The sequence below is a fragment of the Cibotium barometz genome, chromosome 4 (assembly GCF_041138505.1).
Source record: "Cibotium barometz isolate CiBa-2024 chromosome 4, ASM4113850v1, whole genome shotgun sequence".
Taxonomy (NCBI): Eukaryota; Viridiplantae; Streptophyta; class Polypodiopsida; order Cyatheales; family Cibotiaceae; genus Cibotium; species Cibotium barometz.
This window is the reverse complement of record NC_141049.1, coordinates 4,887,541-4,913,930: the sequence shown is the minus strand read 5'-3', so window position 1 is coordinate 4,913,930 and position 26,390 is coordinate 4,887,541. Positions and strand designations below refer to the sequence as shown.

At 46.3% G+C, this 26,390-nt stretch overlaps 1 protein-coding gene across 6 annotated transcripts in view; it reads left to right on the top strand.

Annotated features, from left to right (window-relative positions):
- The window catches only part of GALAK (galacturonic acid kinase), a 60,507-nt gene that overhangs the window by 1,810 nt on the left and 32,307 nt on the right, over window positions 1-26,390 (top strand). The gene's annotated exons all lie outside the window — the stretch shown is intronic.

Below are 26,390 nucleotides of genomic sequence, written 5' to 3'. Positions count from 1 at the left end.
GAATGGTGACATTACCCCTCTTCGAAGAAGTTGTCCTCAATTGTAAGATGTTGGAAAATATATCATCTCCAGAGGGTCTACATGTACCTTTGCATGCTTGTACTGGTCATTTTTGTGAGGCCTTGCATTAGCATGTTTAGCAGACATGATTTACGATTTTTTCCAGCATTTTATGAGTCTTTTTTAGGCTATATAGGCATTTTTATGCTCCACGACTTTTGTCGGCTTGCTACTATAGCTGGTTGACCAGCTTATATGAGGGATATATAAGGGAGCAAACCCTTCTCCTCATTTTTCATCTCATTCTTGCATATTTGGTAGAGGTCATTGGCTGTAGCAACAGTCTCTTATGCTTGTAAGCACCTACGGGCTTCCCTCGTGCTCATTTTCAGCAATAATCAACTGTTCACAGCCTTTTGCAGTTTGTGCTTTTGCCTACAACCTGTGTTTGCTCTTTCTTTCATGGTATCAGAGCCAAACGTTGATCTACAAGCAAGAAATTGTTGCGTTTTTTTGATTGGAATAGAGGCTTCATCAAATTTTCTGCGTTTTCTATATTTGTACTAGGAGACTGCTGCATTTTTGCTGTTGGAGGCTGAAGCTCTCTTCTAGGTGCTGAGGACAGGGTTCCTGAGAGGTTTGCTTTCTCTATTTCTCTTTTTTTCCACCCTCCCTTATTTCTTCTTTCTCTCTACTTGCTGTGCATAGCTTGAGAGGAGGCTATTTGCTGTTTTTTGCAGCCCTCTTGATTCAGAGAAGGTTTCTTGTCAGAGGACATGGCTTCAGGAGATTTCTCTATTGTTGCTCCTTCTCCAATTGATACTCTAGCACCTTCACTGCTTGGATCCCCAGCTCCTGTTCCCCATGTGGTTCCTCTTCCCAATCTTTCTTCTATGAGTTTCTCTCATCCAGGTCTTGCTCCCACCCCTACCCATATACTATCCTACAATCCTCCCCAAGTCAGTGACTCCATGAAGCTTACAACAACCAACTATCATATTTGGTCTTTCTACACTTAGTTATTGCTAGAAGGAGCCGGTGTGTGGATGTCCATTTCCACACCTCACTTGGTGGACCTTGCTTTGAGAAGCATATTGGATGCTCGGCCTGTCTTATCATCATCCATTGCATGACTCCGTCTATACAGGCACAATTTATCTCTACTCGGAGTAATGTTCATCAGATGTGAACGAAGATACAGAGGAGGTATGGGAGAGTTTCGACAATGAAGATTGCCAAACTGGAGTCCGATCAGGAGACGCTTACAATCAATGAGTCCGATAACATGGTTGAAAAGATTGGAGAGTTCACCTGTATCAAGCTGCACCCATATTAAGTTGCAACTTGAGGAGTACGGGAGCATAATCAACAATCCTATTTATAAACTTCTTGGTAAATTGCCTGCTTTCTTTGATTCTTTTAGGGATAATATTGACTTCCGTGATCCTCTTTCCCCTTTTGAGGAAGTCGGCGGAAAAGGAAACTCCAACGACGACGACAACAACAATAACAACAACAACAACACCAACAACAACAATAACAACGACAAAGGCAAAGGCAAGGGTAAACAAGACAAAAGCGATGAATGTGATTATTGTGGCAGGACAGATTATACTGAGGCTCGTTGCTTTGCTATTCGCGATAGCTTTGGAGCAGCCAAAGCCAATTATAAAGCCCAGGTTGCTTCCAAAGCATTTGACAAGGACAACACCAAAGACAAGGGCAAGGACAAAGTTTCAGAGGAGGGATTTGCCAAAGGTGCATACATGGTACTCACAGATTCATCCACTTCTTCACAGGATTCACTCTTGATCACAGAGATGAGGTTAGTGACACACCTGAAGCGGTGGAATGGGTTGGTGATGGTGGTGCTTCTGCCCACATGACTAATCAAGCCCATATCTTGGAGGACTACCAAACTCTCTCTTCTTCAGCGAAAACTCCTTGCTACTTGTCACTGATGTCGGTAATGTTTCTTTGGGTTCCTCTGCTACCTTACATGATGTTTTATCACACATCGCCTCATCCTGCATGATGGGCAAGCATCATCGAGATGCATTTCCAAAGGAGGCCACTCATCGAGCAACCTGAAGACTGGAGCTTATACATGCAAATCTTGCTGTACCCATGGAGGTTGAGTCTTTTGGAGGGGCTCGATATTTTCTTCTTCTTGTGGATGATGTCACTCGCAAAGTTTGGGTATGTTTTTTGGCTCGTAAGGCAGATGCTTTTGCTAGTTTCAAGATTTGGATCGCGATGGTGGAAAATCAGTCTAGGGGTATAGTTTCATTTCTCCGGACGATAATGGCGTGAGTTTGTACTGTTTGATGACTTCCTTGCGTTGAAGGACATTCTCTGATAGACCACAATTTCTTACACTCCTCAGCAGAATGGAGTTGTGGAATAGAAGAATTGGACCATAAAAGAGATGGCTTGTTCTTTGTTGCATCATGTAGGTCTTGCTTTTGCTTTCTGGGGTGAAGCTGTGGCTACCCCAGTTTATGTCATTAACTGCTCCCTCACAAAAGCGGTTGAGGGATGCTCGGTTTGATGAGAGCTTGTTTGGCATTGACTCCTCTCCACCTGATGCATCTTCTGACTTTCTGGATGATCCATTCCCCGTAGATGTTAGTGATCCTATAGGCTATACCTCTTCCACGTCCAACTTGTTGGAAATAAGTGCACACTAGGTGTACTATTTCTCTAGTCTAGTTTCAGTCTTTGTGTCTTGAGTCTAGTGCCATGTGGCACCTCTACATTTATCCCATAAGTGAGTCTACTCAATCTTGTACTTCTCACCTATAAATTGTAGGTGTCACATCAATGAATGTATCAATCTTGTGTCTTGTCTACACTCATCTCAAGGTAACTCTTTGTCTTTCATTTGTTCTTGTTTCATTTCTAGTTTTGCTCTTGCTTTCATATTTTCTACATGGTATCAGAGCATGCTGCTCCTGCCCTGTGTTACCCGCCATAACTTCAAGCCACCATCTCCCTAGCAGCGCTCAGCTTGTAGGACCAGCCTATACACATTCTGCACAGGCTGCGCCGGCCTGAACTTTCTGCGCCAGTTTTTGCTGTCCTGCGTCGGCTTGTTTTCAGTTGCTGCTGCCTGCGCTTCATCCTCTACAGGTTGCGCATCACTCCATACCTGCAGCTACTGTCGGCCTCCCTCTCTGGATGAGCAGCACTTGTACTGCTTATTCACAGGAGCTGTATTACACCTCTGCAGCAGCCTACGTCTATCTGCTGGAGGCGGTGTTTCTTCATCTACAGGCTACGCATCATCTAAAGGCAGTTCAGTTCTGCCATCGCTTCCTCTTGAAGAATCTACAAGGTACTGTGCATTGTCTCCTTCAGTTTGCTGGTCAGTCCTTTTCTTATCCTCATATCTGCAAACTGCTAGTTCCTCATGCTTCGATGGGCTGTCACATGCTATGGCCTTGACAAGTGGTGAGAGAGCCGGCTTCTAAAAACAGTTTGGATCTCTTCTTTCATTCATTTCTGCAATCTTGTAAGGGAATAGACACTGCCCTTGCATTTTAGCAAGAGGTAAGACCTTCCCACATGGCCTCTTCTACTCATTCTCTCATGTCTATCGACAAATTCAATGGCTCCAACTTTCATACTTGGCAAATCAAAATCAAGTGCCATCTTATGAAAGAAGGTCTTTGGGACGTTGTTCACCATGCTGCTCCCGAAGATTCCGACATTGAGCAAGTTATCACTTATGCTCCCACTGCCAAGAATGACAAAGTCTATGCTATCATCCTGCTCGGTCTTGGAGATGATTACATTCATCACATCTCCGACATACAGTCTGCTTCTCGAGCATGGATCACTTTGGATACCCTTTTTGGACCCCGTTCTAAAAACTCTAAGATTGCACTTATGATCTCATTCTTTGATCTATATATGCAGGAGGGAGCTACTATAGCCTCTCATGTCAATTATTTTCGCAGTCTTTCAGCTTGCTTCAGTGAAGTCCCCCATCTCCGAAGATATTGCTATTGCTGTGCTTCTCAAAAGCTTACCTGACACCTATGCTACTCTTGTCACTATCTTCAAGTATCACAATAATCCTACTCTTGAAGGTATCATCAATGCTCTCCAAGAAGAGGAAAGAACAAAACAACAAAAGGTAACTGACACTGCATTTTTAGCAAAGAAAGGAGGTTCTAAGGTAAGAAAGCCTTGCACCCATTGTGGGAAAACTAATCATATGGAGAAGGACTGCTTCAAGGCTCATCCATGCACCATTTGTGGCCGTGATAATCACCGGGAGAAGGACTGCTACTCTAAAACCTCTACATCAGCCCCTGCATCTACCTCAGCCCATGTTGCTGCAGCATCTACATCAGCAGATCTTGCTATTCATTCCTCACATGATGAGGAGTGAGCTTTCTGATTACTTCACCTTTTCTTGTCTACCACTTTGACCACCGATGATGTAGGTCAAGGGGTTCTAGTGTCTTACTCATTATGCTTTTTGACCTCTCTCTTGTCCCTACCCAAGAGGCAGAGATTGCCCTTGAGGAGGGGATGTCTTCAAGGTCCATCTGTTTGTCTACAGTCAGTCTTTTGTCTATCTAGTCTTGTCTGTCTGTCTATCTGTCTATCAAATCTGACTGTCTCTTGTTTTAGATCCATCTTCTCCCTATCCTTGTGGACCCATATGAGGATATCACTTGAGGAGGGGTGTCTCAGGATCTTTTGTCTCTCATGTCTTGTCTCTCAGTCTATCGGTCTTTATGTCTGTCTTCTAGTCTTGTCCATCTTGTCTTCTAGCTTGTCTCTCAATCCTTGTCTAGTCTCTCTGTCTTGGTCTTATCTTTTGTCATGTTATAGTCTTGTCTTTTGTCTTCCTCCTAGTGTCCACTTAAGGAGGGTGTTGGAAATAAGTGCACACTAGGTGTACTATTTCTCTAGTCTAGTTTCAGTCTTTGTGTCTTGAGTCTAGTGCCATGTGGCACCTCTACATTTATCCCATAAGTGAGTCTACTCAATCTTGTACTTCTCACCTATAAATTGTAGGTGTCACATCAATGAATGTATCAATCTTGTGTCTTGTCTACACTCATCTCAAGGTAACTCTTTGTCTTTCATTTGTTCTTGTTTCATTTCTAGTTTTGCTCTTGCTTTCATATTTTCTACACAACTTCTTCTCTTCCTCCTCCTGGTGCTGTCAGTCAGTCAGTCAAGTCCCTTAATCCACTTGGAGAGAATCATTTATGCATATAGAGTCAGTAGAAGCCTTAGGGTTTGCATTAGAGCATGGTTGCATTTGCATAGCATGCATACAGACCATTGCAGAAGCCTTAGAATATTATTCAGCATTTTTACCATATTTATGAGCATTATTTCTGCATTATTATCATTAATATTCAGCATTTATCACCTCTTACAAGTCGTGTAGCATTATTGATGCAGTCGGCCAGCTCTGTAGCCAGCCAACCAGCAACAAGCTCATATAAATAGCATCGTTTGCTTCATTCCATTGCATATCATCAATTAGACATAAGCGATTGAGTCCTCAGCCTTTGGGAGCATCATCGCTTGGAGCATATAGGCATTCATCCTCACAAAACACATCATCAGCATTCAGCTCAAGGAAGAAGCGCTTCAGCCCTTGCGTTTCTCAGCCTACAACAGATTTCAGCATTCATCCACTTCATCATTTGCTTCAGCCATCAAGGTGAAGGTAAACGCAACATGTTCATTCATTCATAGTGCATAATCACAGCCTAGAACAGTCCCAAAACAGCCCATCTCTCAGCCACAGTTTGCAGTTTGCAGACTTCCTATAGCCCCTTGGAAGAGTGCATTGGCATTGAGATTGGACATCATTGGTGCTTCTACAGCCTTGTACCGCTTAGCCCAACTCTTGGTCTTTCAAAGGTCTTGTGTGTGGCTTATCTACAGTCCCAAGTCAGTCATACAATCATTCTCTTCAAAGTAATAAAAGCAAATACTCCTAGTAATTTGCACCCAATAAGGTGTACAATTCTCTCTCTCTCTCTCTCTCTCTCTCTCTCTCTCTCTCTCTCTCTCATCTCTCAAATTGTGAAGTGATAAAGTGGATTGCTAGAGACTCGGGAAACTCAAGATAAAGAAGGTGGTGTGAGACTTTGTGTGACAGGATCCTTCATCTACGCATAATTCTGTTGCATGTTACATTGGTATCAGATTCAGCTTGTCCACACACCGCATCCTAGCGTGAGAGCATCCTTGGATGGCCATACTTTACTCCAGCATGATCAACTTCAGTCAGGGGAGAGTACACATCAGTAGGAAGACGTCTCCCTCGAAGGAGACCATGCTCTTCCACCAACAGCAGATTCCATAGCTCTACTCCGAGCACAAAACCAACTACTCATGGAGCGTCTCCAACTCTTGGAGGCAACCACAACAAGACACACTCCACTAGCTACCCTTGACTTCATCTCCCTCTTCTTTCAAATGGAACAACAAAGACGAGAGGATGAGGCCATACGGCGGGAAGAAAAAGTTGAGACAGAAGCAAGAAAACAACAAGACAAAATAGATGGGCGGGACTATGAGGAAGCCCAACGCAAGCTTGAAGAAGATTGGCATCAGGCTAAACTTGCCGCTCGGGAGCACCAACTGAGAGTGAATGTTACTCGAACACCAACGGGAAAAGGAGGCCATGTATCTGAAATTTCAGCACTCTCTCTCTTCAGTTTTCCCATCCATGGGTGCCACCAGTTAGAATCTTGTGACATCATCAACTGTCATTCGAACTCAACTAAATTTCAGTAAGTATGATGGTAAGTGTGATCATTTGGCTGTCAATCAATTCATTCATCAGTTTAATGCATATTTTCCTTTGGTAAAGCTAACAGATCCTCAAGATAAAGTCTATGTAGCGGCTCCTCACCTTACGGGTAAGGCAGTCAATTGGTGGCAGAATTAGTCTAGTTTATACACAGACCCGATCACACGTGTCATAGCTTTTCGCTGGGATATCTTTGTTCATGACCTAAAGTGATAAGGCAATCACTTTAGCACAACAGTTAGGGTTATCGGAGCAGGCCAAGATGGATTAATTCATTCGTTGATTAGATCCTAACATCCGGTTCACAGTTCGCAACTTTGTACCCAACACATATGACCGGGCTTTGACTCTTGCTCAAAATGAAGAAATGAGGATGAATGGAGGCAAGCCAGAACAACCGCAGTCTAGTATGAAGCCCCAGCCGGGGAAGGGTCATTCATCTTCTAAAGATGCTAAGACAGACAACAGTTCTAGCTCTATTTTAGGAGGTAAGAAACCCAAGCCTAAGAAAACCCTTGAGGAAAAGGCTAAAGCAGGCATCACTGGAGGATATCTTCCTCCAGAGGAGCAAAGGAAGTATCAATCCAAAAATTGATGTTTTTATTGTCATACCATTGGGCATGGTAAGAAGGAATCCAGTGGTTTCGCCAGTATGAACCCATTCCCAATTGGAGACAAGACACTCTTATTATCTCTAAAGGTTTCCCTGAGCCTGTCACGATTCGTGGGGATAGGAACATTCTTGGCATTCCTTTGATTTCTCATCTCTAGGCCCGATGAGCTATCCGCAAGGGAGAGGAAGGAGCATTGAATTATGTTCATGCTCAGACACGAAGGTTGCCAGGTTTATCACCCAGCAACAGTTTAGCAGCGGGGAATGTCACGTGCACACCAGTCAGGTGTACAGTGACATGGCATCATTAGCCTCATCAGTAGTCATCAGGCATTATTCAAGTATTTTACTGGCATTTATGCAATTTAATAGGCATTTTTCAGGCATTTATGGGGCAGTCGACAGCAGTCTTGGACATTGCATCTGGCCGACTGCATTTATGCTGGCCGACCAGCAGCATTCATGCATATATATTCAGGCGCCTCTCCATTCAGCCATTCAGGTTGAGCATTCAGCAGTGTATTCTCCAACGCATCTCCTCCAGGAAGCATTGGGAGCAGCATAATCAGTAAACGCATCACCCTCAGCCTTCATCATCAGCAAACGCAGTCAGTTCAGCCCAACAGATCTGCGTTTCATCATCAGGTTAGCATTCAGCATCTGTTCCCAAAGCCTCCCTTGAGTGTTTCCTTCCAGGAGACAAGGGAAAGAGTGGACAGCAGTTCAGCCCGCATTTTCAGCATATAGGCAGCATATTCAGCAGTACAGATCCATTTGGATCTCATTGTAACATCATTCATTCATCTAATATAGCTGCATTGCATTGACACATATCTGTTTGTCTCTTAAATATCATTAAGTGCAGTTTAGTCAGACTAAGGTTGTGATTACTACGGTCTTAACCTCCCACATGTCACATGGTGACAAGATGGCTCATCATCAGTGCTTCATTGTACAGCAGTAGGACCCTTTAGGATATGATATTGTTGTATGCCGTGGTCCCATTGTAATCCTTAGTCCAAGATATGTCAGGCACGAGCTACGTAGGTCATTCCTCAACCTTAGAGTATCAGTTAGTTAGTCAAGTCTCTTAACCCACTTGGAGAGAATCATTCATGCATATAGAGTCAGTAGAAGCCTTAGGGTTTGCATTAGAGCATGTGAGTTCTCTCCAGGAGATCGATGAGCCTGAGAGTCTGGAGGAGGCTCTTTTACAGCCGTAGTGGCGGCAAGCCATGGAAGCAAAGATGTCCATTGAGAGGAATCACACTTGGTCTATGGTGCCGCAGCCTTTACATCATTGTGTGATTGGTGTGAAATGGATTTTCAAGTCAAGTTTCATGTAGATGGTACTTTGGACAAGTACAAAGCCTGTCTTGTTGCTCGAGGATATGCTCAGAAGGCAGGTGAAGACTTTGATAAGACATTTGCTCCTACAGCCAGGTATACCACCATCAGGATTGTTTTGGCTCTGGCTGCATACTTCAGATGGCCTGGTATCAGAAGATTGATGCCTTCTTGTTATCTCTTGGCTTTGAGAGGGCATATGTAGACAACAATCTCTATGTGCTTCTTTCTGATGAGGATATTTGTGTCATTGTTTTTTATGTTGATGACCTCATTCTTTTTGGCTTAGATACAGAGTTGGTCACACAAGATTAGTCCAAGCTTTTAGCTACATTTGAGATGACTAATCTTGGCCTTCATTATTTTCTTGGGCTGGAGGTTTGGCAGAAAGATGATTATATCTTCATTTCTCTGGGTGGACATCATTCACACCTTGAGAGGACACTGGGGGAAACTTCAGGGCGACTCGGATCGCATGAGAGGTCGCCGCAAGGCGTTCCTCCGGACTTGGTAGCCTGGCCCCTTCCTCATCGCGAGGGGCGAGGATGTCACTTGGCACTACAGGCCTCCAGTTTGGCTCTTCTCACCTCCCGCATGTACTACTAGGTAGCCCCCCCCCCCCCCCAGAGAGCGGCCAGCCACGGGGGTGGAGCTCTGGTGTTCACTGTGTTTATTATCCCTCCTTGTGAGGTGAGCTTTGTAGCCTTATGGCGTTTTCTCATTAACTAACAGAAGGATCGTTTTTCCAAAAAAAAAAAAAAAAGCTTCTCTCACTTTATGGATTGTCAGACTCCACACCTCTCTCTTGTCCCATGGATCCCAAATTAGATCCATATTTTCAAAAAATAAATCCTGGAGTTCATAATGCCTATTCCTAATAGATAGCACAATAGTCAGGCGGAAACTGACCAATGTAGAATCATATTTCCATAAGGGGATTCATAAGAAGCAAAAATCGATACTTTCACAACATAATCAGTGATATCAATAAGCCATAAATTAGATACAAGCATGAGCCAAATGTATCGCCAAAAAGAATATACCAGATCGCCAAAGTATATATCCTTAGCATGCTTGTGCTCAAATTTGGGGTTTTTTCCAAACATGGAGAAAATCAACAAATCAAAGCTCCCAAAGCCACAAGAAATTGCTTTTCCAGAATTAGGCACTGTGCATTAAATTGAAGCCTATGCATCAACAAACACCTTGGTTTCTTCATTTGCAATTTCAAATTTGTGCACATCAAGGTTCTCTAACTTGGCCCTTGAGCCTAAAAAGATAGTCCAAGTGTGAATCGTTTGACAACGTTTACGCGAAAGGCCTACACTGACATATCATCGAGATGGAAGTCATTAAACTTCTATTCCCTCTGTTTATGTTTTGTGGGTTCTGTGCTCGAGTCGTCCCTCGAAAAAGATTTGTAATAAGTGTTCATCATGTATCCCAGTTTTTTTAATGTATTTGTACCGTCTTATGTTATAAAAGGTTCCACTATTCAAGTCTACCCTTGTTTAGATTAAGGGGGGTTGATTTTTTGAGAGACTGACATAAGAGAAAGTCATGAGTGGTCAAGCTCTTATGGCATCTGTTCCCTAGACCTCTAAGTCTTTATGTGTCCATGCTTGTTAAGCCTCTGAGCATGCTTGTTGAGCTTCTGAGCTCTTTGTGCCAAGCTTAGTGGCCTCTTAACCTCGCTTACTAGCCTCTGAGTCTGTAGTAGGAAACATGTCTTAGATGGTGCATTAGAGTGCAGTGTTGAGCCCACATCACAATGGCTATTGAAGGTCTATCTCGGGACATCTCCACCTTTGCTCCAAAGGGGGGTTTGTTGGGTCTTGGAGTCTTCACATGTGTGTACCTGCTTGTGTCTGTGTGTGAACAACCCTTCTATGTGTGTGAACACACTTATGTGAGTAAGTCAGTCAGTCTGTGTGAACAACCTCTTATAGCTCTTTTATGTGTGAATGTGAAAAGCAATGATGTCATAGGCCTAGCCATCTGTCATTGCCCCCCCCCCTCTCTCTCTCTCTCTCTCTCTCTCTACTACACTCATCACCATGTATTTGTTTAAGCCTTCAGAGCTGCTGCTCTACTAACCCTAACCTACCGTCAAGTGGTATCAAAGCCACGCTCACAGCCTGCTGTCCGCTACTTGAAGTGCTGCCACCCCAGAGTTGATGCAGCTATTGTCGCCACCGTTTCCGGGTGGCGCTAGTACCAAGTCTACCACCTAGCCCATCAGCAGCGCCACCATTTTTAGGCGATGCAACTACAGAGGAAACCACCATCATCGGCTGATCAGCCACGTCGCCACTGGCTCCGCCAACTTGCCGCCGCCGCTTCCTGCTGCCCAGTTGCTCCAACATCTCGTCGCCGCCACTCAGCTCTTGGTGGTCACCTTCAGCCTAGCTTGCTCCACCTCCGCTTCTTCATTCTGTCTGTCCCTGCTGCAAAAAAATCACCGCCACCAGTTCTCTACCACCACCTCTCCGCCCTGTTTGCCCTTGCTGCAGAGAAAGGTTTCTTCAGACAAAGGTTCAGCATACAACCCTCTTCATCTCTGCCATCGACACCCTCTAATGCCCCTCCTTTACTCTAGCACACTGTGAGCTGACCTGCAGAGTCTTTTCCCGCTTGCTTCTGTTAGCATTATTCATCTCTTGGTAGTGTGCCCAAGTTGTGTATTAGGGGTGCCCAGATTTATCCCGGGCAGCACCATATTTTTCCCTTTGGTCAGGGCCCTTGGTTGTAGGGTTGGCCACCCATTTCTCACATGTTTATTTTGTCTAGTCGTGGGTCTTTTGTTTCTAGAGCAAGTCGGCCAGCTTTAGTAGGGGCTATATAAGGCTAGGCTCTTACTCATTTGTAGATACCTTGACAGGGGCTTCCAGGCCGAGGTCCTCCCTTAGGGGAGTTACTCATCATGCCCTCACTTACGGGGACCACCCCTTGCATAGGGCTGTTTGTATCATTGCTTCTTCATCATTATGCAGATTTGTTTTCTTTCTCTCTGTGCCTATGTCTCACGCTTTCCGCTGCGCACTTTTGACATGGTATCAGAGCACTGGGTTGAGGCTCTTCTACAGAAGGTGTTCTGGCGTTTTTTTTGAGAGAGAAGGATTTCTGCATTTTTTTTTTGATACTGCTGTGGAGGAGGTGCTGGGTAGCATGGCTGCGTTTCTTTCCTGAAGGAAGTGCTGGGCAGGATGGCTGCGTTTTTCTCTGGAGAGAAGGTGCTGTGGCCAGCCCCTATAGCTACGTGTTGGGACCTTGTGAAGAGGTGAAGGAGCAGGTGAAGATCAGCCCCCTACAGGCTGCGTATTCTGCAGATATGGGGCAGCGAGTAGGGGAGATACATGTGCTGCGTTTTCTGCAGATCTGGGGCAGCCAGAGGAGGTGCTGAAGGTGCTGTGTTTTCCTCTTCCCTCTCTTCTTCTTGGTACACGTGCTGCCAGCTGTTTACAGCAGCGTTTTTTTTTGCATTATCTCATCTGCGTTTTTGGAGGCAGATCTTTGCTTTGTCAAAGTTTTCAGACTCATGGGTGCACACTTGGATTCACATCCTCGAGGTGTGTGTGGAAGACAGGTAGTCCTTTCTCGACCGCAAAGGGGGTCTATGAGTTTGTGCCAGTTCATCATAGTCTTGCTGGTGTATACAGGTGTTTCCTTTAGGTTCTTAGGGTGTTCACCTTGAGAGGGGGATGTGGTTACTTGGCAAGGTGAGCCACTCCTATTCCCCAGGCAGATGGCCTTTTGGATTACAGGGTACAGGCACATGAGTCTTCATCCCTAGGATGAGCATTGATTTGGGAGCTTGGTGTACAGGTTGATATCGGCATTCATGGAGAGGCAGGCTAGGTCACTTGGTGACGAGAGCTGTTGTTGAGGTTCACAGGTACTTGCTCAGTTGCAGGATGGGAATAGGATGCATGGCAGGTGTACAGGTTCATTGGGTACAGGTAGGTACCAGTGGAGCAGCAGTTTGGAGCAGATGATTAACATCAGATTGTGCTTTGGGATGATGAGTTGTGGATGGTTGGTTCCACATGGACACGTGACTAGTTGGTTGGGAGCTTGCCAGTTGGGGGTGTTAGGTTTTGGCAGGAGAGCTTTCTTGAGCTTAGTGCCATAGTTAACACCAAAGAGCTCAGGGGGTGTTGCCATGCGATTGGGTGACTCATAGGGATGTGTGAGTAGTAGTACCATCACGCGACGACGAGTTATGGATACAGGTTTTGAAGGTCAGGTGCCAGCAGGATTGTCAGCTATAGTGCTGGAGGTATGTTTCTTCCACTTGGAGTGTTAGCAAGACAGAGAGGCATTCTTGGACCGAGGGCTATACATGGAGATCCGGAAACCTTGTACCGGGAGATTGGTGCTCAACAAGCTCAGAGTTGGAGGCTTGAGTACCAAGGCTGATGTAGACATTGTGAGCCTCTAGGGTATCTAGAGGGGGTGCCAACAGGAGACAGTTTGGTGTTCTCTCTAAGGAGCAGATTTTTTCTTGGAGGTAGAGAGTCAAACGACATCCTTTCTTGGGCTGAAGAGGGAGCACATTGTGTGGATTGGTGTGATACAGATTGGGTTGGAGATATGGACATCTAGCGGTTCATTTTTGGATTTTGCTGGACTTTTGGATTGGGAGCAGTTTCTTGGAGTAAGTGGTAGAGGCGGGAGCAGATTGGCTTCTCGACTTGCTTTGGAGGTTTCCTTTTCTAGCTCCTTGGACCGGTTTCTCTCCCAGGATCTGAGAGGGGTTGTTAGCATTATTCATCTCCTAGTAGTGTGCCCAAGTTGTGTATCAGGGGTGCCCAAATTTATCCCGGGCAGCACCATATTTTTCCCTTTGGTCAGGGCCCTTGGTTGTAGGGTTGGCCACCCATTTCTCACATGTTTATTTTGTCCAGTCGTGGGTCTTTTTTTTCTAGAGCGAGTCGGCCAGCTCCAGCAAGGGCTATATAAGGCTAGGCTCTTACTCATTTGTAGATACCTTGATAGGGGCTTCCAGGCCCGGGTCCTCCCTTAGGGGAGTTGCTTATCATGCCCTCACTTACGGGGACCACCCCTTGCACAGGGCTGTTTGTATCATTGCTTCTTCATCATTATGTAGATTTGTTTTCTTTCTCTCTGTGCCTATGTCTCACGCTTTCCGCTACACACTTTTGACAGCTTCTACCTCTAGCCTCGGTAAACTCTGCAAAATGGATTGGGCCACTTCATCACAAGTTCTCGGGTGGGTTTCCGACATGGTAGACCAAGATTGTTGAAATCACGGTTAGCCCAGACAACAGCTATGGAGGCTTGAAGATATCCATGGTGGTGTGTGTAGTAGAGAGAGAGTGAGAAAAATGTAACAAACTCAAATAAGAGAACCAGATATTGCACGAGTGAATGATGATTGATTAATAATTAACCTTACATCAAGTACATGCTTTTATAGGCTTAAAAAGCCTTATCTTTGACAGATCACATTGAGAGAGAGAGAGCTCTGAGAGAGAGAGAGAGAGAGAGAGAGAGAGAAAAGAAAGAAAGTTGTATTAACGTCTTCAAAAGGCCAAAATGACCTATGAGACCAAAAGGTTACATCATATCCATGAGGTACATCATCCTGGGTACAAAATAGTAATAAAGAAAGATAACCAAAATCTAGAACTTTAAAATCTGATCTAGGTACATGAGTAGGGATCTCTCATATCACCCTAATACATCCCTCATGGGCCGCTGTGACATGGTGCTCAAGGTGGTAAAACTAAGCTGGCGCGAGAAGGCCCTGCGATGATGGCCCGGATCCTCCTGTGTGGTGGTGTGGCCGTGGGCGAGGGCCATGGGGTCTGGGGCGTCGAGCTCTGCATAACTCAGTGGCTCTGTCGAGTGTCACACCTCTCGGCCGAGTTCCTACACTAGCTTGTGGTCTGGGTATGATGGGTGGATCGGCCCTTGGAGTGCTGGTATGGAAGAAGTCGGTTAGAGCTCTCTGTGCTGGTCCTCAAGCAAGTACAGCTGATCTGGATCTCACTAAGGACTCCTTGTGTCTACGGAGCTCTAAAAGAAAAAGTCCCAGGCATCTCTGATCTGGGAAGTCCATGATCTTGGAAAGTGGTTCGAACCCAGCTCGGAAGAGGCAGTGGAACCTCCCCCGAATACAGGGCATCGGCATATGTAATGATCCTTTGCCTCGGGCTTTGTGTGACAGAGCTGGCATATCCTGTCCTTTGATGTGGTTGCCCTAGGCCCATATCTGGCAGTCTCCACTCTCAGCTGGAGGGACGAGGTGCGGATCTGGCCGATCGCACATCTCACCCCAAAGGATAGGTGTATGTCCACGTAGTGTGGGCGGATGATGAATCCATCCTCTGTTAGGCATAGGAGGTGATCTCTGTAGAAGGCCATCTTCGTCCCCAGTGGACGACTAGGTGAACTCCATGTCCTCTGAGTATTCAGTCTGACAATGTCCTTCCTGATAACCCTGTTTCGCTCTGTGCGGCTGAGAGCAAATGATGGGGCCTCTATGTTGTACTGGAACAGGGGGAGTGCCTCCATCTGCATGCCAAACCAAGTGCCTACTTGTGCATACCAGCACTCTGTATCTCCCTCAAGTGTCAACTGTCTCGAGGACCCCAGGGCTAGCCGGGGGTATCTATCAAGTGGAAGCTCCTATAGCCTATGCTAGTATGTCACTGTTTGGAATAGAGCCTCTGTCACTATCGGTGCAGCCCCCATCTCTGCCCACACAATCTCATGAGGCACTGATGGCTTACTCCTAATCATGCGTGAGATCATCACCACTAGGGGCCTCTCCATCGGCTTCCATCCATCATACACCTCCTCTATATCTGTCTCGGCCGGCTCTGTCCTCTGTCTCCTCCTGTGGTATAAGCTAGGACCCCAGATGGGGGCACCATACAGTAGTGCAGGTGTAACTAGAGTATCAAATAGCCAAAGCTTCGTTCTCGGCTCCTGAAACTATATCTGTGAGCATTGCCTCTCTAGCGAGCCAAGGGCTGCATATCCCCTCATCAATCTAGCGTCGGCCGCCTTCTGCATCGAGAACTGAGGTCCAACAAAAGTGATCCCAAGGTATACATATGAGGTAACATACTCCACAGGCTCTCCACTGTATGTAAACTATACTGCAGATCTACTTATCCATTGTGAGGAGGTGTTAAAGATCATGACCTTGGTCTTTCCAAGGTTCACAATGAGGTCCCGGTCCTCGCAACAAAGGCCCGTAATGCATCCAAATGCCTCTGCAGCCCCTCTGGTGATTCAGAAATAAGAACAATATCATTTGCATACAAGAGGATCGGTATCAGGACTCCTGCCAAATGTGCTCCTGGTCCTCCCTGTCTGTCTATGTAATCCGAGATCTCGTCAATGTATAGACCAAATAAGTAGGAGACAAGGGGCAGCCGTGCTTCACCCCGATAGTGTTGTGTATGATCTCTGAGTCACCTCCTGGAGCTCGTACTCTACCTGTGACTGACTCATAGAGTGTAATGATCCCCCACAACATCTCTGCTGGCACTCTCATATCTTGCAGTCTCCTCACCAGTCTGGCCCGTGGGACAGTATCAAAAGCTTTGCGGAAATCCACAAAGTAGCAGTATATCCGATGCCCGTGAGCTCTCCCCCTCTCAATGATCCCCCGTAATGTAAAGATATGATCTAGTGTGGAATGCCCTCTCCTGAAGCCTGCCTGCCCCGGTGCTCTGAGTCTCTGCTCCTCAGACCATCTACTAAGCTCATGCTCCAAAATCGAACCATAAATCTTGGCCAAGGTGTGACCAATCATGATAGTCCTATAGTTGTTGGGGTCCATGGGTTCACTTGCTTTCAAGATAGGTACAACAGTATTCGATGACCAGCCGACGGGGAAGCCCTCACATCAAGCCCCGTTAAACATGTGAACCAGTAAAGGGGCTAGCGTGTCCCTAGCATGGGAGAAATGCTCGGTGAGGAGTCCAACATGATCCTGTGCTCTCCCAATCTGCATCCTGTCAATAGCATCTCTCACCATGCTGAGGTGAAAGAAGGAAGAGTGTGGGGGACGAGGTTTGGGTGGATGGGGGAGAGGTGGCTGCTCGGGGACATGGTAGAGAGAGGTGGCATAGGTGTGCCAGGTGCTGGGTGAAGTAATCGGAGTCGGAAGGCGATGATTCTGGAAGATCCTCCGGGCCTCCTTATAGTCCCTTCCAAAAAATAGCTGGTATAGCTCCTGCTCAAGCATGGCTAGGTAGGCTCTCTTCTTTCTCCGTGTGAGACGTCGAAAGATCACTCGCGCCTGCTGGTGAGTGGTGGATCCTAGTGCCATCTCCCGATGTAGATGGGCTCGGGTATCATGACATTCCTCGTCGTACCAGCTATTCTGTGGGACAGTCCCTCCTGGTGATGTAGGGGTGGCTTTGGAGTGCGGGGAGGCGGCTGCAGTGGACGTATGGAGGGTGGCTGAGAGGTGTGTGGTAAGCTCATCAAGTGGGATGTGGGGGTCGAGGTCGGAGAGGATGCGGTAGACGTGATCAGAATGGATGGAAGAGGTCTCTATGGTGAAGTGGTAGCTCGGACGGTGATGGGGCAAAGCAGGTGGTTGCATGGTGTATTGGCATGTGAGGGAGAAGGCCAGGTATGCATTGTCGGCTGCAACACTGATGGGGCGAGGAGAGATGGTAAACTCTGGAATGAGTGGGATCAAAGAGAGGGATCCCATTAGATAGTCCATTGTATTGGCTCCATGTCCGAAGGGGTAGGAGGTGAAGGAGTTGGATCTAGGCCATCTAGCCAGGCCATTATGGCTAGCCTATGAGCCCCTCCGAGGGCTAAGAGATACTCTCCATCGTCTGTGCGGGCTTCTGTAAAACCTGTGATGTCCGCTCTAGATCCGTACCCACCGTGTCAATCTCCTGGTACATGGGATCAAGAGAGATGACAAACTGAAAGAGAGGTGACAAACTGAAAGAGAGAGGCACTATTTGCACGAGTCAATGATCCTTTGATTGATGTGTTGAAAGCTTCTCAGAATACAATGCTTTTACAGGCTTTAGAGCCTTATCTTTTGGCACAACACACATTGGGACAATGACACATGGCGAGTGCCCATGACATCAGTTTTTATCACACACATAGGTGGCTACAAGAGGTTGTTCACATACTCTTTTACACTTACTTACATAAGTGAGTGTTCACTGTTCACACACCTACAAGGGCTTTTTCACACACGTGAAACTCCGAATACCCAACACATCATGTATCCTGGGGGAGCCTGAATCAGGGCAGCCATGGGGTATAGAGCCCCCAGATGGGTATCATGGGGTATGAAGCCCCAAGATGCTTAGCCCGGCCGCCATGGTACAAGGTTGAGCGGAGGAACAAGGGGTTGTAGGTTTTCAAGAAGCGATCAAGCATTGAGCCCAAGAAAAGTATAGGTACTCAGCTTAAGGAGGGGGACAAGAACACGTGCACGTTTCTCAACGTAGAACATAGCATTAGAGGTTGGAACAATCCAAGGTTGCGGTGGAAGGTTTCACGACAATATCCAAGTGGTCAAGAGTGCCTCAAGTTTTGGAAGTAGGATGCCAAGGGTGGAGTCCACGTGCAGTAAAGGGATGATGACAGTCATCCAGAAGGAAGGCAGATTCTTGTCATTAAGCTTAGCAGGAGGGGATGTCACATGCATGGCATGTGGACATACTTAATTCCCAGTTTTCGCTATGATTAGGAAACTTTTCATGCATGGAACAACTAGGGTTTATGCTAGGGATTTTACCCAAGGCAGTTTGGTATTTTATGCACATTTATGCTTGTCTTGTGTTGGCTGGCAGTCGAGTGGCCTACAATAATTAGTCATTTGATCCCAAGTTCTGTGGGACATGTCATAGGCTTAGGTGTTTCCTTTTGGAGGCCATGTTTGCTAGGATCTATTACCTATTGATACGTATATACAGAAAACACTCTTACAGCAACATTTCTTTCTCTTCTCTTTGTTCATCTGTGTGTCTTTGCACATTTCTTAGTACATGAAATTCTTCTGCATGTGACATTTTTGAGTATGTTGGGCATCGAAGCGTGGCATGCTCCTTGGTCTCAACTTTATTCAGATCACGTACTCTGCATGTTTGCAGCTTTCGGTCTCATGTGTAGATGGCACCTTTTTGTGCCTCTGTTGATCCAGCCTATGTTATAACACCCTGAGCGAGCACATGGAGATCCTTAGTGCATGTGACATATGAATCTTTAGGTAACATGGCATCCAAATAAAACCATCTATCGTCACTTTTAGAAGCTGATAGTGGCTCATCCTTGAGGAAATGTCTCTGGTTGTCCTTGACAACATTTTCACCTTCTGGAGGCGACGGCCCGAGCTAGATTTCTCGGCGAGGACCTGGTCGTTATGCTTCTCGATTTTGAGAAGGCATACGATAGAGTCGATTGGGGTTTCCTCGAGGGCACTATGCTTCGCCTGGGTTTTGAGCCAGTTTGGATTCGAGGGGTGGCGGCTCTATATTCCACAGCTCGTAACCAGGTGCTGATGGCAGGAGGACGGGGGCCGAGTTTTGAGTTGACCAGATCAGTCCGTCTCTCAGGGGTGCCCTCTCGCCCAGTTTCTTTTTCTCTTCTTTGCTGAGGCTATGAGCATGTATCTGACAGCAGAGGAGGTTGGTTTGAGAGGACTCCAGCTCCCAGTCCGGGGTGAGGACCTGCTCGATTCTGAGTTTGCTGATGACACGGGATTATTTTTGCATGGCCAAGAGGCCAATCTTCAGAGGGCAGAGCAATCACTGCAGGTTTTTGGTGCAGCTTCGACAGCATTGATCAATTGGAGCAAGACAGTGGCCTTTTGGATCAGTAGCGTGTTGGGGTAAAGGCATTATGCCCACCCTTATAGTGTGTACAAGCCCATAAGTTTTATAGTACATAGTACACTTAGTACTTTTAATGTACTAAGTGCACTATGTGTACTAGAGCAAATATACATGTGTGATAGGGGAGTCACACACTTATACTTTGTGAGTTGACTTATTCCCACATGTCTCTCTCTCTCTCTCCCTTCTTCTCTGTGTGTGTCTCCCACATGAAACCCTAATTGTTTCAGCTGAGCTTCTTTAGCTCCCTTCAACTGGTAGCACATTGAGTGCTTGACAGGCATCAACACATTGCCCAAAGCATCAAATGCCAGTGCATCAAGGGGCTTTTATGTATTGGATGTATATGTGGCCAGGGGGAAGCATTGTGAAGTCTCTGGATGCCTTCATGTGCATTAATGTACCATTCATGATCAGAAATTGATCTTGAATCAAGGGGCTTTTCAAGATTTTGTGCTTGTTGAGCTTGGCAAAGCAGCAGGGAAGACTTTTATGCCTTGAACCCTCAGTAATCCACTTGCAGTCAAGGGGCTTTTGCCCAATTTCTGTCCGGGACTGTTGTATGCAGTGGTGAGGACTGTCAAGGTCTGATTTTCACTCATTTGGACAGCCAGGAGAGCATTTATTGCTGCTGTACTTGCTGGTACAGATTTGGTACAACTTTGTACAAGTTTTGGCATGGCTGTACATTGATTTGAGTGAGGGAAAGGCTCATTTTCAGTTGTTGTACTTGCCGGTACAGGTTTGGTACATCATTGGTGAGCACTTAGTACTGTTGTACAGTATTTTGGAAGGGGAACAGAGCACATCTAAGGTGCTGTCATAAATCTGCAGCAACCAGATTTTGGTGATTTTATCCCATTCAGTGGGAGGAGAGTTGCATTCGTGCTTCCGCAGTGGGAGATAAACTTTGGGAGAACAACTGTGAGCACTTTGTGTGCTTTGGTGCAGTGTTTGCACATCTTGCAGGGAGTCAGGCATTGACTGTGTCAAAGGTTGCATATTGCTATGGCAACCACAGGTGAGAGCTCTTCATTGCTTCACATCAAGAAGCTTGAAGGCTCACATAATTATGACATTTGGCAAACCCAGTGCTATAATGTGTTGCTCCAGAAGAAGCAGCACAAGCCCATCAAAGAAAGGGATGTAATGCCCGCTTCTCTTACTGCTGAAGAATGGGAAGATATGGATTAGCTGGCAAGATCCACCATCATGTTGTCTGTGTCAGACTCTTTACTTTTTAGCATACGTGAAGAGAAGACAGCTTGGGGAATGTGGCAAAGATTGCAGGACTTGTATGCCCAGCAAAGTGCCTCAAGCAAAGTGTATTGGTTGAAGAAACTCATAGGTCTTCAAATGAAGGAAGGGGCGTCTATGACAGCCCATCTAAATGAGTTTAATGGTGTTGTCAGCCAAGTCATCAATCAAAAGTTGGCAATGGACGATGAGTTCAAAGCCACCTTTCTCTTATGCACTTTGCCAGAGAGTTGGGACACATTCAGGACAGCCACTAGCAATTCAAATGCTATGCTGTCATATGCAGATGTGGAGGGTGCTCTCCTTCAAGAGGAGATGAACAGGAAGAACAACTCTGTTGGAAAGTCCAATGCAATGAATGCACGTGGGAGATCCCAGCAAAGGGGTAAAAGCCAAGAACGGGGAAGGAGCAAGTCCCGCTCCAAAAAGGACTTGGAATGCCATTATTGTGGCAAGAAGGGACATTTCAAAAAGCAATGCTACAAATGGAAGAATGATCAAAAGGAAAAGGGCAAAGGCAAAGACAAAGACAAAGATGAAGCCAAAGATGCAAAGCCAAAGGGCAAAAGTGGAGTCAAGATTGAAGAAGTCAATGTGTCACATGTAGGTGACAGTGAGGATGAAGTCCTATTCATGTCTTCACTTGATGTCCATTCACTCCTTGCAGGAGATGGTCATGGTATGCACTCATGGATCATTGATTCAGGTGCCTCCTTTCATGTCACAGGTTGCAGAGACTTGTTTGTCAGGTATACAGCTGGCAATGAAGGAGTAGGTTATTTGGGTGACAACCATGCATATCAGATTCTCGGCGGAGGTGATGTGAGGCTTGTGTTTTCAGATGGCTCACAGCTTATGCTCCATGATGTCAGGCATGTGCCTGAGATCAAGAAGAACCTGTTTTCTACTGGACAGCTTGATGATGCTGGTTATGTTACCACATTTGGTAGTGGAAAGTGGAAGATTAGTAAGGGCTCACTGGTTGTTGCCAGAGGCTCTAAGGTGGACACTCTTTACTTCATGCATGGTGGTGTTTGTCACCATGCTAATGTAAATGCAACCGAGTTGCCGGAAATCTCTATGTGGCATAGCCGGTTGGGACACATGAGTGTCAAAGGAATGGAGCAATTGTCTCGTTTTGGTTACTTGCCTTCTCTAAAGTTCTAAAGTTTTCAGTTTTGTGAGCATTGTATATATGGCAGGCAACTCCAGTGCCCCCACAAGAAAGCTCTTGGACAGAAAGATGCTCAGTTAGGGCTTGTGCATACAGATGTATGTGAGATGCCTCAGCTTTCTTTGGGAGGGGCAAAATATTTTGTGTCTTTTATTGATGATGCCACACGCAAGGTGTGGGTTTATCCTCTTCGTTTGAAGAGTGATACATTCTCAGTGTTTGAGAAGTTTGTTGCTCATGTTGAGAATCAAACTGGCAAAACACTGAAGGCTTTGCGTTCTGACAATGGTGGAGAGTATATGTCCAAACAGTTTCAGGACTTTTGTGATGCTAAAGGCATCAAGAGGGAGCTCTCTGCTCCTTATGATCCTCCACAAAACGGGACAGCAGAGAGGATGAACAGGACCATTCAGGAGAAGGTCCGTTCCATGTTGTCACATGCTGCGTTACCTCATGGTTTTTGGGCTGAAGCTGTTATGACAGCCATTCATCTTATAAACAGGTCACCTAACACGAGGCTTGGTGGGAAAGTGCCAGAGGAAGTATGGACAGGGAAGCCTCCGTCCTACAAGCACTTGAGAGTGTTTGGTTGCGTTGCGTACGTGCACATACACAGGGAAATACGCACCAAACTTGATCCTAAGTCTCACATATGCATATTCCTAGGATATGGTGACAGAGGTGAAATGGGGTATAGACTTTGGGATCCAGTGAATAGAAAGATTATACGCAGCAATGATGTCATTTTTGATGAAACATGCATGTATAAGGAACCTGCAAGGCAATAGGAGCCTGGCAGAGTCATCTTTGATGATGATGGACATCATGGACAACAACCAAGGACTTTAAATCAGCCATTACAGCAACAAAACCAGCCCTTAAATGGTGCTGAAAATGGTCCAAATGGACAGCCAGAGATGGCAGAAGATATCCCTATGGATATCCCACAGTTAGAGGAGATACCGGGCATGATCTTTCAACCTTATGGCATGGAACTGGAGCGAGACCCCCTGACAGGTTTGTTCCAGGGGTTGACTACTTGATGCTCACTGACTGTGGGGAGCCCTCTTGTTATAAGGAGGCTTTACAGAGGGCAGACAAGGCTCTTTGGGAGCGTGCTATGAAGTCAGAGATGGATTCTCTGCACAAAAATGGAACATGGAAGTTGGTGCATTTGCCTACAGGCAAGAAGGTTTTGCCATGCAAGTGGGTTTACAGGCTCAAAGTTGCACCTGATGCAAAGCCAAGATACAAAGCCAGGTTAGTGGCTAAGGGCTTCAAGCAGGAATATGGTGTGGACTTTGATGAGATCTTCTCTCGAGTGGTCAAAATGACCACACTTAGAGCTGTATTAGCTTTGGTTGCTCATGATGATCTGGATTTGATTTAGATGGATGTGAAGACTGCTTTTCTTCACGGTGATCTCCATGAGGAGATATATATGCAACAACCAGAGGGTTATGCAGTGAATGGAAAGGAGAAGCTTGTATGCAAGCTGAAAAAGAGTCTTTATGGGCTCAAACAGGCACCAAGGGAATGGTATCATAAATTTGATACATTCATGAAATCCCAGGATTTCAGGAGGAGTGACATAGATCACTGCTTATACACCAAGAAAGCTTTGGATGGTAGTCTATTAATCCTCATCTTGTATGTTGATGATATGTTGATTGCCGGGAAATCTCGTAAAGAGATGGATGCCTTGAAGAAGAGGCTGCATCAAACCTTTGATATCAAGGATTTGGGTGATGCAAATCACATTTTGGGTATGCGGATACTTCGGGACAGAAATCAGCATGTGTTGTATTTGTCTCAGAAGGAATACATTGGCAAAGTTTTGCAGAGGTTCAATATGGAGGGGGGGAAGAAGACTAGTACTCCTTTGCCTCCATATGTGAAACTCAATGCTATGGACAGCCCACAGTCGGATAGTGACAGGGCTGATATGGCCAAGATTCCGTATGCTTCAGCTTGTGGCAGTCTCATGTATGCCATGGTTGCTACCAGGCCGGACATTGCATTTGCAGTTGGAGTGGTTACTAGATACATGGCCAACCCTGGCAAGAAGCATTGGGAAGCAGTGAAAGGTGTCATGAGATACCTGAAGGGCACACAGGAAATGTGCATCTGCTTTGGCAAACAGGATGCATTAGTGCATGGTTACACGGATTCGGATTATGCCGGTCATCTAGATAACCGGAAGTCTACTACCGGTTATGTGTTTACATTCACAGGAGGTGCTGTGTCATGGATATCCAGGATGCAGAAGTGCACTGCCTTATCTACTACAGAGGCCGAGTATATTGCAGCCACAGAGGCTTGCAAGGAGGCATTATGGCTATCTCGGTTAGTGGTTGATTTGGGTTATACAGGGGATATTCCATTGTTGCATTGTGACAGTCAGAGTGCCATCCAGTTGGCAAAGAACCTTGTCAGAGTGCCATCTTGTTGGCAAAGAACCCCGTCTTTCATGCAAAGACGAAGCACGTGGATGTGAAGTATCACTTCATCAAAGAGGTGATAGAGAACAAGCTGATTCAGCTTGTCAAGATTCATACGGATGACAACCCGGCTGATTTGTTGACAAAGAGTTTGCCTCCAGAGCGGTTTGCTCATTGCAGACACTTGATGGGCATTGGATGAGGCCAGTTTCAGCCTTGATATGGCCTTGTATATTATCATGTACATGCTGATTTTTTCTTTTCCTTCATTTAAGGGCACTTTGCCTTTAAGTGGGAGGTTGTTGGGGTAAAGGCATTATGCCCACCCTTATAGTGTGTACAAGCCCATAAGTTTTATAGTACATAGTACACTTAGTACTTTTAATGTACTAAGTGCACTATGTGTACTAGAGCAAATATACATGTGTGATAGTACACTTAGTACTTTTAATGTACTAAGTGCACTATGTATACTAGAGCAAATATACATGTGTGATAGGGGAGTCACACACTCATACTTTGTGAGTTGACTTATCCCCACATGTCTCTCTCTCTCTCTCTCCCTTCTTCTCTGTGTGTCTCCCACATGAAACCCTAATTGTTTCAGCTGAGCTTCTTTAGCTCCCTTCATAGCACTCCCACTCCGGCATGGAGCCGAGACCCGGGTTCTAGATGGATTCCTCCTGGCACAGCAGTGCGGTATTTGGGATGCCAGATTGGACTTGATTTGTCACTTGAGCAGCAGATCGCCCCACTTCTTCTGAGCATTCGGAAGAAGCTTTTGTATTGGAGTACAGCTCGGGGGACAAATGAGGTGCTTTTAGCGACCATGTGGTACATCACGTCTTGCTGGATTTTCTCGAGCTCTTGCATCAGCCCGGTACAGAGGTTGATCAGGAACTTTCTTTGGTCTGGGCGGGACGGTCAGCCAGCCCAGGCTAAGGTTGCTTGGGCAGTTATTACTCTTCCGCTGGCCCAGTGAGGCTTGGGCATTATAGATCCAGTTGATTAGAGTAGAGCCTTATTGGGAAGCTTATTGTTCGGGGGCTGCTTCCAGGCGCTTAGCCTTGGAAGGAGCTTCTTTTTCAGCGACTGCAGGCTAGGGCTCCTGCAGCAGGGGGCACTTGGGTACCAGAGATACGATGGATCTTCATAGAGATGAGGAGGACAGACCTCAGTAGAGGATGGGAGGACAGATTTGCCTTGAGCATCCTGCGAGCTTGGGAGCTGCTGAGATCAGGGCTTTCTCAGAGACCTCCTACTTGTGATGAGGAGCGGGCCAGACAGCCGCTCATCTGGAGCCCCGCGGTACGCACTGAGCAGGGTCATATGCTGGGTTCTCGGCCTCGTCTAGCGTGGGGACCATTGGCGGTAGGCCCAGCACGCAGTTTTGGAGACTGGCAGGCCTTCTGCAGTCTCCCAGAGGCGGTCCAGGTGGAGAGGCTGAGTCACTTCAGAGGGGGGCTGATTATGAGGGATGACATTTAGGAGGCACTCATTGAGGAGTGGTTCACGCCTTTCGAGCCAGCAGCCCCACGGTGGATGGGAGCCTTTACATAGATGGAGATCCTGATTGCTGTCAGAGCTTGCACTGAGGACGGTAGATGCCTCTACTATGAGATCCAGGATGAGGGCAGACTTCAGAGAGTGGAGGCGGAGTCGCCTTTGGTTGCAGAGTGCATCTTTCAGAGGATACGGGTAGTGGCTGCCGCTTCCCGGAAGTGGCATATTGGTCTAGACCCTGCAGATGTGGACTCTGATTGGCGCATTTGGGCATATGCTGCGCGCCCCTTGGCCCGACTCCAGTGGGACCCTGGCGAGTACGAGTGGCATAATCCTTATGCGTCCCCTGAGGCCACAGAGATTACCTTTTTCTAGTACACTGTTCGGTTGGGGAGGCATATTT